A 14,945-nucleotide genomic window follows, 5' to 3' on the forward strand; every position below is an offset into this window, starting at 1 on the left:
ACATATGCTGAGGACAGCAATAAAAGTTGTGTACACAGGAAGGGAGAATAGTGGATGATCCGCACTGCCGGTAATTGGAATGGTAAATCCAGGTCCTCACAAGTATGTCTGCATTCTCTTATGTTGTCGACGCGTTTCGAAGTTTTACACACTTCATCAGGACAAAAGCCATTCATTTGTTGGTTGTTTGTTTTTGTCCTGATGAAGTGTGTAAACTTCAAAAAGCGTTGAGAATAAATCTCAAACTTGTGTGGTCCGGATTTCACATTTGTTTACCAGCAGCGCGGATCGTGCACAGTTCTCTCGTCCTGTGGTTTCTTCTCTCCGAGGGCCCGTGGACCTGCAGCTGCTGGGTCTTATGTCATAATGTTGTATGAACGCCACCGGACCAGGCTACCATAACCTTCTAGCATATTTAACTGTCGCAATTGTCCCTTTACGCCCTCTACATTTATATAAATGGTGTTAGCTCAGACTGTATTTCCTCTGTGCGCTGCCAAGGACATGATGGGATGCAAGATTAGAGCTCCAAGTAGTAATGGGGTTAACTTGAGGGACTTGACAGGTTCCCCTAATGCTGTACCCCACTCTGCTGGTTTAGGGGGAGCAGATAAACATCCATTGTGTATGGCAGGGGTGTCAAACTGCATTCCTCGAGGGCTGCAAACAGGTCATGTTTTCAGGATTTCCTTGTACTGCACAGATGATAATTTAATCACCAACTCATTATTCGTGTAGGTGATTAAATTATCACCTGTGCAGTACAAGGAAATCCTGAAAACATGACCTGCTTGCAGCCCTCGAGGAATGCAGTTTGACACCCCTGGTGTATGGGTACCTTCTAAATCTGCCCTGATGGCAGAAATTGCCAGATCTTATTGCCCAGGAGTACTACAATGGGTTGCTCCCTTTTTCCTTACGGAAGGGTGCTTGTATATGGAGGTGCTAGGAGCGTGATCTGAACAGTAAAATATTTTAACGGGACTCTGTCAAATGACTGTACAAAGCAAGCACAGGCGCTCTATGCATCATGGCGCAGCTAATAATTTATGTACATCTTCCCACCGGCTTGGTTTCCATCCATCACCTCCCTTCTCTGGCTCTATGAAGTCAGCTGTCAATCAAAGAAGAGGGGGTGGTGGAGATGGAGGGGAAAAGGGGTGTATAAATGATTGGTCCATGATGCACCGAGCACCTGTACTTGGTTTGACCAGTCATTCTGTGCTGACGGTCCCTTTAAAGAGAACTTGTCCCTGTATTCATGCAGCCCAATCTAAGGGCAGCCAGATATACTTTTTCTCTGAAATACTCAGTAGTTTCAGAGAAAACCTAATTTTTAAGGCTCCAATCCTTGACCGTTGGCATAGAACAGACTAGTCCGGAGCCTCCCCTGGCCTGCTGCTTGACTGACCAGTCTTTCTCTTTGTCTGCACTTGCGAGACACCTGTCAATCAACCTGAACGAGCTGAGGAGCCGCCATCCAGGGCTAGTATTGGTCTCGTCTCCTCCATTCCTATTCTCCACAGCTGGATCTTATGAAACAATGCAGCATTTCAGAGAAAGCGGAGAGGAACGTATCTGGCTGCAGTGTACAGCCAGGCTCTAAGTCACGCTGCCTGTAGTTCGGGAAGCATGAATCCACCGCCAGCTCCCTTTAATGTGTATTTGCCAGCCTCTATCTCTCTAGTTGCGAGGTTTCCTTGTGCCAGCCATGCAACGCTCCCCATTGTCTTTCCTGCATAATCATCCTCTCTGGTGTAACCAGGCTCGATGGCGGCTGGCAGAGCGTATACCTACTGTCCCTCCAGGCCCGCTCTTCACTTTTTGGCTATAGTACTGAAGCTTTAATTGCTCTGAGTACCAAGAGGAAGCACAAACTTCCACGGGTCTGCTCGCCCCTTGTTACCATTGCTTAGTCTTTATCTTTCCATCCAGTAAAGTAGTGGGACTTTACAAACTGAGGGGTCTGACATATTAGGACCCCCAGCAATCTGGAGAATTAGGACAACAGAACTGATTGTATTGGGTTTTTGCCGTGCTAGGAAAAACCGTAAAAAGGGCACAGAACTAAGTAAGGACACAGGTGGGTTCCCCAGAGGTCGGACCAACACATTATGACGTGACTCAGTATGAGGGTGCATATGCATTTCTAGGACACATCTAGAGATGTCCATGGTACCGATTTTATCTGGCGTGGGGGGATTCTGCAGTTAGTGACACACAGTGACTGCAGACTTATTGGTTTGGATTTACCATTGTGGACACTGCTGCACACGGCATTGGAGGGGATACTTGCGAAATAATTCTAGAAGGAAATAGGATATTACATGCTTTTATTGCTGGAGGCCGCCCGTGCAACCAGAGGGACGTAATGCGAGTACCATGGAAAGAATTGTGTAGGTATCATGCTCAATATTTTAGAATTTTTTTTGTTTTTTTTTTCAGCAAAATCTGCACAAATTGAACTACATCTAATGCTATTGCTTTTCTGATTCAAAGTGCTCGATAAGCAGATAAAAATGTAATATTATCCCGTACAGAACAGTCATTGATCTATACGGAATCCATAGCCCGGCACAATGGGACGATTCATCATTTGCCATTTCTTGAAGTCACTTTTCTTTTTTCGTCTTGAAGTATTTGATGTTTTTTGCTCCAAATTCTTCTAAATGGCACACGCTGTATATGAACTTGGTGCAAAATCAAGAGTGCTTGGTTAAAAGTTTGACATTTCTAGCACTAAAAGTAGTGTAAAAAGTACAAAGAATAAGGTGCAAATATTAAAGTCACTTAAAGGGAGCAAATTACTCGAGAAACAGGGCTGATGAATTGGGGCTGCGATTTCTTGTCCAGGCTCTTCAATGTCCATCATCTGAAAAGTCGCCATGTTCTAGTCCTTGGAGGTGACTTCCATCTCTCCATAACTTTTGGCAGTAGGTTACAGTATTCGATGGAGATCTGCCTGCTGTCAAAAAGGTTTAAAATCGGCACAAAACAGAGCTGCTGGCTTCAGGAAGAAAAATTGTCAGAATATTTGGAGTATAATCCAGTTTGCGATTGTATGTTTTGTACAAGATTTGTGCCGTCTGGTGATCAATGTTTTCTATCGGAGAAGAAGCACTACGTTTCAGTAAAGACACATGGTGGTGATAATGTCGTGTCTGGACCTTGTTTGTGGCCAATTTGGCATTCGCTTTACAATCTAGTTGACCCCGGGCCGGTAAAGGATAGTCACTGATACAAAGATTGAGCCTCTTCTACAAAAAGCCCCCAAGCAAAGTCTCGATAAAAGGGTCTGGCAATTCCATTAGGTTACAGTCTGAATTATATATATATTTTTTTTTGTTTGTTTTTGGTCTGCATCTAGAAATCTTTGTTTCTTTCTGAAGATCACAAGTTTGTGGTCAGTCAGTTAGTAACTGAAGATTTGCAAAGGGAAAGGCACCAGGATTCAATCACAGACGGAACTAAAGATATTAGCGGGCTTGGCATGCACCCAACATCTAGGGTGCATGAAAAGTGTATGCCATTTATGTACGGCAGCCATAAAGTGCGCCTCACCATTGCACCAAAGTTATGTGCTGGTTTTCTCATCTTGAATATTGACTCTTGAAAAATACTTAGATTTGTTTAGTTGCGACGAGCAAACGCCTCTGTGTTTTATAAAATGATCTGTAATGGAGTTGGGTGAGAAGTGCTGAAAATAGAAAACTATTTAATAAACAGGTTCAAGGAGGGCCTGGACGCCCCTCTGTAAATGTATCATGACAGGTTGTGGGTAGTGATGAGCGCTCGTTACTCAAGATTGCCTAGGGTGCTCGGGTGTGCACCAAGGATCACGGGTGCGGGAGTGACATGTTTGAATCCCCGCAACAACATATTTTGTGGCTGTCAAGATGGACACAAAACATGCGGGGATTACTGTACCTAACAGCTGTAAAATATGCGGCCGCAGGAACTCAAACTTTTCACTCAAACACCCTAGTCAAACTCTAAGAACGAGCACTTGCGCTCATCATTGGTGTGGGCGCTAGATTCTGCGATAGGTCATTGATCCAGGGAACTTGTCTGGGTGCTGTACGTGGAATTGGTAAATCATTTTGCCCCTAACATCCGGCAATTAGCATCTGGGTCACGGGTTGTTTTTTTTTTCTTCCTCTTGATCAACATCTCAGGCTTCAATTTGAACTTGATGGACCTGTTATCTTTCATCATTGAAATTATGAAAATCAATAAAGGTATAATCCTGTATAAGATGTGTGACTGTAAGGGTGCAGTCCGACTGTTGAATTAGTCGTGTGATGACCGCATCGCAATCCTCGGACTGGCCGTTGGCGCTCCTGACCTCAGCGTGATGGCTGCATAGAAATCCATGCTGTCCCTCTCCGGTCAGGAAAGCTGATGACCAGTCCGAGGATTGTGATGGGATCCACCCATGAGAACTATGGCAGTGTGACTGCGCTCTAAAACAACTGCCTGCAGCATGAGCCTCTCCCCACTGCACAAAACAATTGTTAGGCATTGCTCCTTTGACTGGTCTTTAGCCAAAAATGGAACAGATCCTCAGAAGTTTAACCCCTGTATTTTCTGCAGTATTTCTGCTCACTGTTTGAGGATCATGCCAAAGATTTGGTGAGCCTAATATAGAAAGAAACTGCTTCCTGTTAGTTTTCTGACTTTTTCGACAGGGCAGCAATGGACTGATTTGTTTGAAAAAGGAAGCTATGTAACTAGCAGGGTACATCGGTAGCAGCATGAGGAGCTGCAGGGGTACACTAATCTATATAATTGTCTAAGGGTCACTTCCGTCTTTCTGTCTGTCACAGATATTCTTTGGTTGCGGCCTCTGTCATGGAAATCCAAGTCCCTGATTGGTCGCGGCAAAACAGCCATGACTAAACAGCAACAGGCACAGTCCAGATGAAAATGGCCGCTTTTTACTCCCCGCAGTCAGTGCCCGGCGCCTGCATACTCCCCTCCGGTCACCGCTAACAGGGTTAAAGCCGGCGGTAATGGACCGCGGTGTAACACACTCCGTAACCGCTGCTATTAACCCTGTGTGTCCCCAACTTTTTACTATTGATGCTGCCTATGCGGTATCAATCGTAAAAGATCTAATGTTAAAAATAATAAAAAAAAAAAAACAAACCTGCTATTCTCACCCTCCGTTGTCCGACAATCCGCTTGCGCCTGCCGCCATCTTCCGTTCCCGGCGATGCATTGCGAAATTACCCAGAAGACTTAGCGGTCTCGCGAGGCCGCTAAGTCATCTGGGTAATTTCGCAATGCATCCTGGGAACGGAAGATGGCCGCAGCCGCGCGCGTATCACCGGAGCTTCGGTGGATCCCAGGGGGTGAGTATATAACTATTTTTTATTTTAATTATTTTTTTTAACAGGGATCTGGTGCCCACACTGCTGTATACTACGTGGGCTGTGTTAGATACCGCGTGGCTCTGTGCTATATACTACATAGGCAGTGTTATATATTACGTGGCCACTGTTATATACTGCGTGGGCTGTGTTATATACTGCGTGGCCTGTGTTATATACTGCGTGGCTGCTATATACTGTGTGGGCTGTGTTATATATTGCGTGGCCTGTTTTAGCGCATCGGGTATTCTACAATATGTATGTATATAGCAGCCACGTTGTATATAGCACAGGCCACGTAGTATTTGTCTGCTATACACTACATGGCTCCTTCGTGGCCTGTGCTATATACTATGTGGCTGCTATATACATACATACATATTCTAGAGTACCCGATGCGTTCGAATCGGGCCACCATCTAGTAAAATATAAAAGTCAACCCTTTTAATATTTTATATATATTATTTTTAGGTTTTCAATCCCTTTAATGTTGTGCAGTGATACATTTGCATCTAGATATATTGACGGATAGATGGGCTCGGGCAGCTACTTTTGGCTCATAGACCATACTAGCAGGAAACATTAGCCAGTGTAATTTGTGAGCGATGAAAAGCAGGACATGTGTTTTTAATATTTTAAGAGGTACAACAACACGCCGGCAATGAATATACAGACGCTTCTCCAGAATTCATACCACATCTATTATTACCTAACAGTCTCTTCTAGGGTTTCTCGTTAGCATAATCGCCCATCAGGCACCTTCCTGACACTCTGATCTTGGGATACCTGAGCTCAGTTTGAGTACACTGAAGAACAAAATCCATTGTTGACATTTATCGTAACGTTCATTTCATGGAACTTTATGTGGTTGTGAACATGTGAAGTCTTCTATACATACAGTATAGTGTTACAACAAAAGCGAAAAAAAAGTCTACAAGCCTGCCGTCAATCTTGGAGGAGATCAGAGCTCGGCACAGCCCTTTTGACTTTTTTTATTGTGGTCCCCAAAGATCAATAATTCTGGCATGAATTGGCAGTTCAAAAGTTTTGAGAAAGTTCAGTTCCGCTTTAAAGTGGGTCATCCACCTCTGAGAAATCATCAGCAAGCCCTGCAGCTTACCGAATCCTGACAGTGAGTAATGTACACACCCTGCTAGGATGCAGCTCCTCTTGTCTGGTCCACACAGACGACCATAGGAGCCAAATCCTAGCAGTGTGTATGTTAAACACCGTTAGGACATAGTCAGTATTTTACATCAGTATTTTACATCGGTGTTTGCAAAGCACAAGAGAAACAAATAAGCGATCAATATCCTAATAATAAAACACAAAAGTCATCGTAAAGAATGTGAAGGGGCGCATGTCCAGATGCGCCTATTCTGGCGGTGTTATATACTACATGGCTGCTGTATACTACGTGACCTGTGTTAGATACTGCGTGGGCTGTGTTGTATACAACACATTGGGTATTCTACAGTATGTATGTATATAGCAGCTACATACTATATAGCACAGGCCACGTACCATTTGTATGCTATATACTACATGGCTTGGGATGCCTGAGCTCAGTTTTCGATTGCCTTGTGCAGGCATGTACTACGGAGGACAGCGAATGCACTTCAATCCAATATTGCAGCCAGCGGGTAAGGAAAGGGTGAATCAAACACCCAAAAACCCCGCCTCCATGGCTGAAGATTGTTCCCTCCAAATTCAGGTGACAGTGTCCCTTTAAGTGTGATGGTCGCCGAGCATGGACAGCCCTCTTGAAATGATCCCACAGATGTTCAATGGTATTCAGGACCTTCTTCCAGAAAGAAATTGGCTTCTCCAAATGTGCTTTTGCATACCTCAGCCGACTGATGCGAAAGAAGCAGTTGTTCAGGGGAAGGATACAAAAAGCTGTCTCAAAGATTTAACCTGTCAATTTCCACTGTGAGGAACATAGTAAGGAAATGGAAGAACACAGGTACAGTTCTTGTTAAGGCCAGAAGTGGCAGGCCAAGAAAAACATCAGAAAGGCAGAGAAGAAGAATGGTGAGATCAGTCAAGGACAATCCTCAGACCACCTCCAGAGAGCTGCAGCATCAACTTGCTGCAGATGGTGTCACTGTACATCGGTCAACTATACAACACACTTTGCACAAGGAGAAGCTGTATGGGAGAGTGATGCGAAAGAAGCCGTTTCTGCAAGCACGCCACAAACAGAGTCTGCTGCGGTATGCAAAAGCACATTTGGAGAAGCCAATTTCTTTTTGGAAGAAGGTTCTGTGGACTGATGAAACCAAGATTGAGTTGTTTGGTCATACAAAAAGGTGTTATGCATGGCAGCCAAAAACACAGCATTCCAAGAAAAACACTTGCTACCCACAGTAAAATTTGGTGGAGGTTCCATCATGCTTTGGGGCTGTGTGGCCAATGCCGGCACCAGGAATCTTGTTAAAGTTGAGGGACGCATGGATTTCTCTCAGTATCAGCAGATTCTTGACAATAATGTTCATGAATCAGTGACAAAGTTGAAGTTACGCAGGGGATGGATCTTTCAGCAAGACAATGATCCAAAACACCGCTCCAAATTTACTCAGGCATTCATGCTGAGGAACAATCACACTGTTCTGGAATGGCCATCCCAGTCCCCAGACCTGAATATCATTGAACAGAGGGCTGTCCATGCTCGGCGACCATCAAACTTAACTGAACTGGAATTGTTTTGTAAGGAGGAATGGTCAAAAATACCTTCATCCAGGATTCAGGAACTCATTAAAAGCTACAGGAAGCGACTAGAGGCTGTTATTTTTGCAAAAGGAGGATCTACTAAATATTTGTCACTTTTCTGGTGGGGTGCCCATACTTATGCACCTGTCAAATTTTGTTTGAATGCAGATTGCACATTTTCTGTTAGTACAATAAACCTCATTTCAAGGCAGAAACATTACTGTGTCCAACAGTTATTAGATATATGAAACTGAAATAGCTGCTGCTACAAAAAAAATAATTTCTATAAAACATTAAGCTTAAGATTAATAGGGGTGCCCAAACCTTTTGATATAACTGTGTATATATATATATATATGTGTCTCAAATCTCGCAGTACGGATGCCATACGGTTTACATACGGAGGTTTACATGCGCAAAATATGCTGACACACCCTGCCTACGGATGACATGCGGATCACTGTTTTGGGAACATTTCTGTGTATTACGGCCATAAAAAACGGACCGTATTTTCATACGCCTAGTGTGACGCCGGCCTTATACTTTTCCTCTGATTGTTCCTCTCCTGGTTTTGGCTTACAAATACTGAGGTAAGATACTGACCAAATGCTGAGTGTGTGAATGTGGCCTTATACATAGGCCTTATACATGCCGCTCCAGTCATGTCAGTACTCTCCCTGGGCTCGTGGGACATTGTTACATCAGGTGAGCCCTGCAGCCAAACACTTTATCCGCCTTCGGCTCTATCACAAATATCTGGAAGAGAGAGATCAGCAATGCTCACTTCCTCTGGATGTATGTGTCGATGTCACTCGAGTCCCGGGGGAGTCAGTGCCGACACGGCTGACGTGGTGCTGGCACCGCAGGTGAGTATAAGGTCTTGCTCACATGAGCGTATAACTCTGGTGGGTGCTGTCTGATGTTATACTAGGGGGCAGCGCAGGTCTGCTAGAAAATAAATCACAGCATGCCGCGAGTGGCTCAGCAAATTGAACCACACACACTCATTCAAGTCTTTGGGTGCAAGTGAACGTTAGAATGCACTTGGATGACATCTGAGTGCAGTTTGTTTTATACGGACACAGACAATAGAGAAGATGGAGACATGTTCTCAGCCGTCACTGCACCTGTGCTGTTATTCTTTCATGCCAGGGAATCGTATCACAGTAAACTGACACTCTGATCAGAGTTTGAGCGGAGTGTCCTTAGCACAATTGTTCCGATTCTCTCGCAGACAGTATATACCATCGTGTAAGCACAGTAAGTGTTATTTTACTAGAGGCAAACATATGGATTGAGAAGCAGCCATAATGGGGTGCACTTGGCCTGTATGATATTGAGGTAGGAGCATGTTCCAGGTAACATCCGCATGATAGCCAGGACTCAAAGACTCCAAGCTGGATATTGTCGGGAGCCTGACATTGCTGGTCTCCTACACGTAGTGCATCCTGGCCTATGTGGTCCCCAGGTCGGCAATGTACACGACGGGCTGGTCCACATGATATTGAGGAAAGTGTGAGATGTGAGTCCGCCTCGTTATCTCATTGCTTCGTAGTCCAGCTCCGATTCTTGCATGCGCACTTCTAAATACAGTGAGGCCAATTCATCAACGCTTTTACACTAGAGAAGATGCAGAAAAACTTTGAAAACTCACAGTTTTGAAAGGTTTCGCCCAAAATGTTTTATCTTTTGGTGCTTTCACACCACTTTGGATTGGGTCCACTGAAATGGACAGTGCTGGACTTGGGACTGGTCGTGGTCATGCTCCGCATTGAATTAGCTAAGGCTGCCGTCACACTATCAGTATTTGGTCAGTATTTTACCTCAGTATTTGTAAGCCAAAACCAGGAGTGGAACAATTAGAGGAAAAGTATAATAGAAACATATGCACCACTTCTGCATTTATCACCCACTCCTGGTTTTGGCTTACAAATACTGAGGTAAAATACTGACCAAATACTGCTAGTGTGAATGTGGCCTTAAGATTCCTGCTCCAGTCTATTACTGGCCCAGAGCCCATCATTTAGAGGAGGCGTTGAAGTCTTAAAGGGAACCTGTCACCTGAATTTGGCGGGACCAGTTTTGGGTCATATGGGCGGAGTTTTCAGGTGTTTGATTCACCCTTTCCTTACCTGCTGGCTGCATGCTGGCCGCAATATTGGATTGAAGTTCATTCTCTGTCCTCCGTAGTACACGCCTGCGCAATGGAAGATTACCTTTCGCAGGCATGTACTACGGAGGACAGAGAATGAACTTCAATCCAATATTTCGGCCAGCATGCAGCCAGCGGGTAAGGAAAGGGTGAATCAAACACCTGAAAACTCCGCCCATATGACCCAAAACTGGTCCCGCCAAATTCAGGTGACAGGTTCCCTTTAATATTTAGGTATGTCCGTGGGATACTACTAGCCATACCTTCTCTTGCCAGTAGAGGGCAGCATCACACCTATGCACAGCGAGGGGATGCAGCGAATTTTCTCTAGGACAGGACGAGTCCGAGGAAAAATCTGATATTTGCACACCCCATAGAATAACACTGGTCTGAGTGTGACCCAATGTTTTGTCAGATCTCACTCAGACCAACATGTTATAATTCAGGATTTCCAGACTACTTAACCCCTTTCCGACGTTGAGTGTAACAGTACGCCCACGCCGGCCTCCCCCTGTTTGGCTGCGGGCTCCGGCGCTGATCCCGCACCTTTCCGGGCACATGTCAGCTGATCTATACAGCTGACATGTGCCCGCAACAGCCACGGGTGGAATAGTGATCCATCCGCGGCTGTTAACTAGTTAAATGCCGCTGTCAATCTCTGACAGCATCATTTAACTCGTGCTTACTTGAAGCGCGTCCTTTATCCCGCACATCGGTGACCTCATCACATGACACATGATCTCCAACAGACCTCTGTGGTTGTCATAGCCAGGTTGCTCTGAGCGCAACCCGGTGGTCGGTGCTCATAGCAAGTGAGCATTTCTTCTACACACAGGCGATCTGAAAATCTCTTGTATGTAGCAGATCAAAGTATTGCAGCTTTTAGTCTCCCACGGAGACTATTTAAGCATGCAAAAAGTAAAAGCAAAATGTTTTTAAAAACATATAAAAGTGCTAATCGCTCCCCTTTTGCCCCATCCAAATTAAAACAATAAAATCAAATCAAATATACGCATATTCAGTATTGCTGCGTTCAGAATCGCCCGATCTATCAATAAAAAAAGAATTAATCTGATCACTAAACGGCGTAGCGAGAAAAAAAAAGTCAAAATGCCAGAATAACATTTTTTTGGTCGCCGCAACATTGCATTAAAATGCAATAATGGGTGATGAAAATATCATATCTGCACCAAAATGGTATCATTGAAAACGTCAGCTCAGCACGCAAAAAATAAGTCCTCACCCAACCCCAGATCACAAAAAATGGAGACGCTACGGGTATCGGAAAATTGCACCATTTTTTTTTTTTTTAATTTAACAAACTTTGGAATTTTTTTTCACCACTTAGATAAAAAAAGATCCTAGACATGTTTGGTGTCTATGAACTCGTAATCACCTGGAGAGTCATAATGGCAGGTCAGTTTTAGCATTTAGTGAACATGGTAAAAAAAAAACCCAAAAAAAAACACTTTTTTTTGCAATTTCACCCCCTTTGGAATTTTTTTCCCGCTTTCAAGTACATGATATGTTTAAACCAATGGTGTCATTGCAAAGTACAACTTGTCCCGCAAAAAACAAGCCCTCATAAAGAAAAGTTATTGCTCTGGAAAGAAGGGGGGCTTAAAACGAAAACACAACAACTGAAAAGCCCCTGGTCTTTAAGGGGTTAATCTGATGAAGAGACCTAAATAATCTGGAAATCTCGCTTTATAACCTCAGTTATTTTATGCTTGTAATTCATTAACATGTAAGAAATATGCAAGATAATTATTATTTCTCGTAGTGAGAATCTATTGGTGCTGTAATGTAGGCGCTGGATCACACTAAATGGTGGGCATTATATATACTTCATTGTTTTTACTTTTTTTTTTTTTCTTTTTTTTTTAGAAATTTTTTTTTTTTTTTGTGGTAACTTATATTTGCATCTTTTTTTTTTCATTTCTTTACAATGTAGGTCTGATTTTCCTTATCCGGAAGTTTTCTCCTAATTCATAATTTGCAACTTTTCAAAATGATTCAAAATACTTGTGCAAATTGACTCCCATCCCCTAATAAAGAAGTGTGTCGTCAGTGTTTTTCAAGGATGGATGAAGAAATGTCAAAGGTTCTTTGCAATGCCTGAACATGAAGAAAGAGACATAGCGAATCAGAAGAACTATACCACATTTCTAATCTTTGGTATTTGATAATATATATTATTACACCTACTACATATTGGGACAGGATCTTGGAGATGGGAATACCCCTTTATGAAAAATCATCCCTTTACTCATACCGAAAAAAAAAAAGTATTTTATCCGTATTCTCCCCCGTATGTACAGTAATTCTCACATCTGTACTGCATCCATTGATCCATGGATCTGTTAAATATGGATGGCATATGCCAGTTATATGTATAGGTGAGTATTATCCAAAAATGCTTTATGGGGAAAGACAGGTATGATCTGCTTTCCATTACAGTAACACAACCGGATTTTGGGTGTGAGGTCGTCCCCTGGAAAAAAATATTCCTGCACCAATGTTATTCCATAGGGCTGTCCTCCAGATCATCATTTCCTTCATGCACTGATTGTCCGTGTAAGAAAAAAAAAAGCAAAAAAAAAAAATGCGCCGTGCGCTGGTTTCTACCACGTGTCAGATGAGATTCGCCCATTACATTCTGTGGGTGCACATATGAACATACCCTAAAGGCCATGTAGCAGTCACACGGACTGTCTCTAAAAATGTTCTGCACCTTCTCTTTTCTGAAAGCCTGCAAAAATCAAACTGCACTCGGATGTCATCAGAGTGCAGTCCGATTTTTGCAAGAACGCTTAGACTTGGAATGCTGATTTTGATCGTATCCTTGGATTAAAATCATTGTGTTTCTGTAGATTTGGACATGTGAGTGGCCCCATAGACTATCACGGTAGGAGTGCTTTCTGTGAAAAAACATAAATAGCGCTCATACGCGAAAAATCGGCATCTGAACGAGGCTTTAGGTATGTCACACCTGAAGAAGAGTATATGAGCAACACGTCTGATTTTCACAGAGAGCACTCGTACCTATGATGGTCTCATGCACTTGTTCAATTTTTTTATTTGGACCAAGTGTTTCGCGGAAAATACCAAAGACATATCCAATTTTGGTGCAAGGGTCAGATGAATATTGGCAATGGGTCCGTGACAAAAACGGGACTGCACTCAGATGACATCCGAGTGTGATCCGAGATTTTGATGGACTGTCAGAATGAGGAAGGTGGAGAAACTTGTTTTTTTTTTCTCTCCACTTACGGGAAAAGCTGATGCCGCTGGTACGACTCTCTGGTCAAAGCCTGATCAGAAGAACGGGTCAGTTTTTGTCGTACGTGGAAAAAGCTGACATCTGGATGAGACCTTAGGCGAAGTTCACACTGGGCGTTCTCTTGCTGCGTATTTTTTCTGCAGCAAAACCTGAGTGCTAGGCAAGAAAGAAGCTGCGGCAAAAAAAAACAAACAGATTTTGGTGCATTTTTTTCATGCGTTTATTTTACATTCAATTCAATGGGTGAAAAAAAGTGACCTAAAAACGCACCAAAAAAAAGAAATGTCCAAAAAAATGGAGCAAAGCACAAAATCCTGATGATAAAAAAAAAACAAGTTTTGTGTGTGTGACATTTCTGAAATCTCATAGGCTTTGCTGGTACTGTGAAATGCAGCTGAAAATTAGCAGAAAAATGCCAGAAAAAAAAGGATGCAAAAACGCTCAGTGTAAACATAGCCTTATAATAGTAAATATTCAGCTGTATTAGGTAAGAACAAAAAAAAAAAAACACAATAAAAAGTCTAAACATAAAAATATTTACTGGTAAAAAAAAAAAAAGGTGTGGACAAGTCATGAGAAGTGGAGCAAAAGCTGAGCCCTGCAGCCTCCTGGGCAGAGGTTAAAGGGTTAACCCTGGAGTGAAGACGAGGAGTAGTTAGGGAGGTGGAGGTCTCAGGTTACAAGAACCTCCATGGTGCCAGCAGGGAGCCCTCCTTGTGTAATGGCTCCTGTATCATTGCTCAGTGTTGGGAGCCCACCGTGTGAAAGCTCAGCCTGATGTTCTGTGTGGAGGAGGAAGATGGTTTTCTTTTTTTGTTGCACTGAACCAACAAGGAAGTGAAGCTCTGAGGAACTTGTGTCAGAAAGTGTCCAGGCTGCAGCCGTGAGATCCAGAGGAAACCTGAGCACTTCCTCCAGCTCTTCCTCTTCCCTGGGATCTTCAAGCAACATCTGCTGGGGGAAGAGGTAAAGCCCTACAACATGTGACCGGTCTGATCATGGAGGTTTCTATGGAAAGTCCCAGTGTAAAGGCAGGAGATGGTGGTCTCTGTATTTGTGGCCCCTCACAGATGGTGTGCACGGAGCATTATGTCTGCACTGCGTCTATCCGAGGGCGGTTTGCTGAACTGTTCGCAATATTGACTGCGGTAGTAGAGCTGATGTAGCAGAGTGACTATATAATTCAGCACAGTGTATGGTAGTAGAGCTGATGTAGCAGAGTGACTATATAATTCAGCACAGTGTATGGTAGTAGAGCTGATGTAGCAGAGTGACTTTATAATTCAGCATTGCTGCTTTGTTCACTGATGTAGCAGTGTTGGATAATAATAATAATAATAATAATAATTATTTTATTTATATAGCGCCAACATATTCCGCAGCGCTTTACAAATTAAAGTATTAGATCTTGCTAAGGATGTTATGT

At 43.3% G+C, this 14,945-nt stretch overlaps 1 protein-coding gene across 1 annotated transcript in view; it reads left to right on the forward strand.

The window, feature by feature from the left end:
* The first annotated feature begins 14,133 nt into the window (after positions 1 to 14,133).
* The window catches only part of KCNQ1 (potassium voltage-gated channel subfamily Q member 1), a 155,855-nt gene continuing 155,043 nt past the window's right edge, over positions 14,134 to 14,945 (forward strand). The window contains exon 1 of the mRNA XM_069740281.1: positions 14,134 to 14,485. The gene's annotated coding sequence lies outside the window, so the exon portion shown is untranslated. The remainder of the gene's footprint in view (positions 14,486 to 14,945) is intronic.

This window comes from Ranitomeya imitator, chromosome 9 (assembly GCF_032444005.1).
Source record: "Ranitomeya imitator isolate aRanImi1 chromosome 9, aRanImi1.pri, whole genome shotgun sequence".
NCBI classification, from domain to species: Eukaryota; Metazoa; Chordata; class Amphibia; order Anura; family Dendrobatidae; genus Ranitomeya; species Ranitomeya imitator.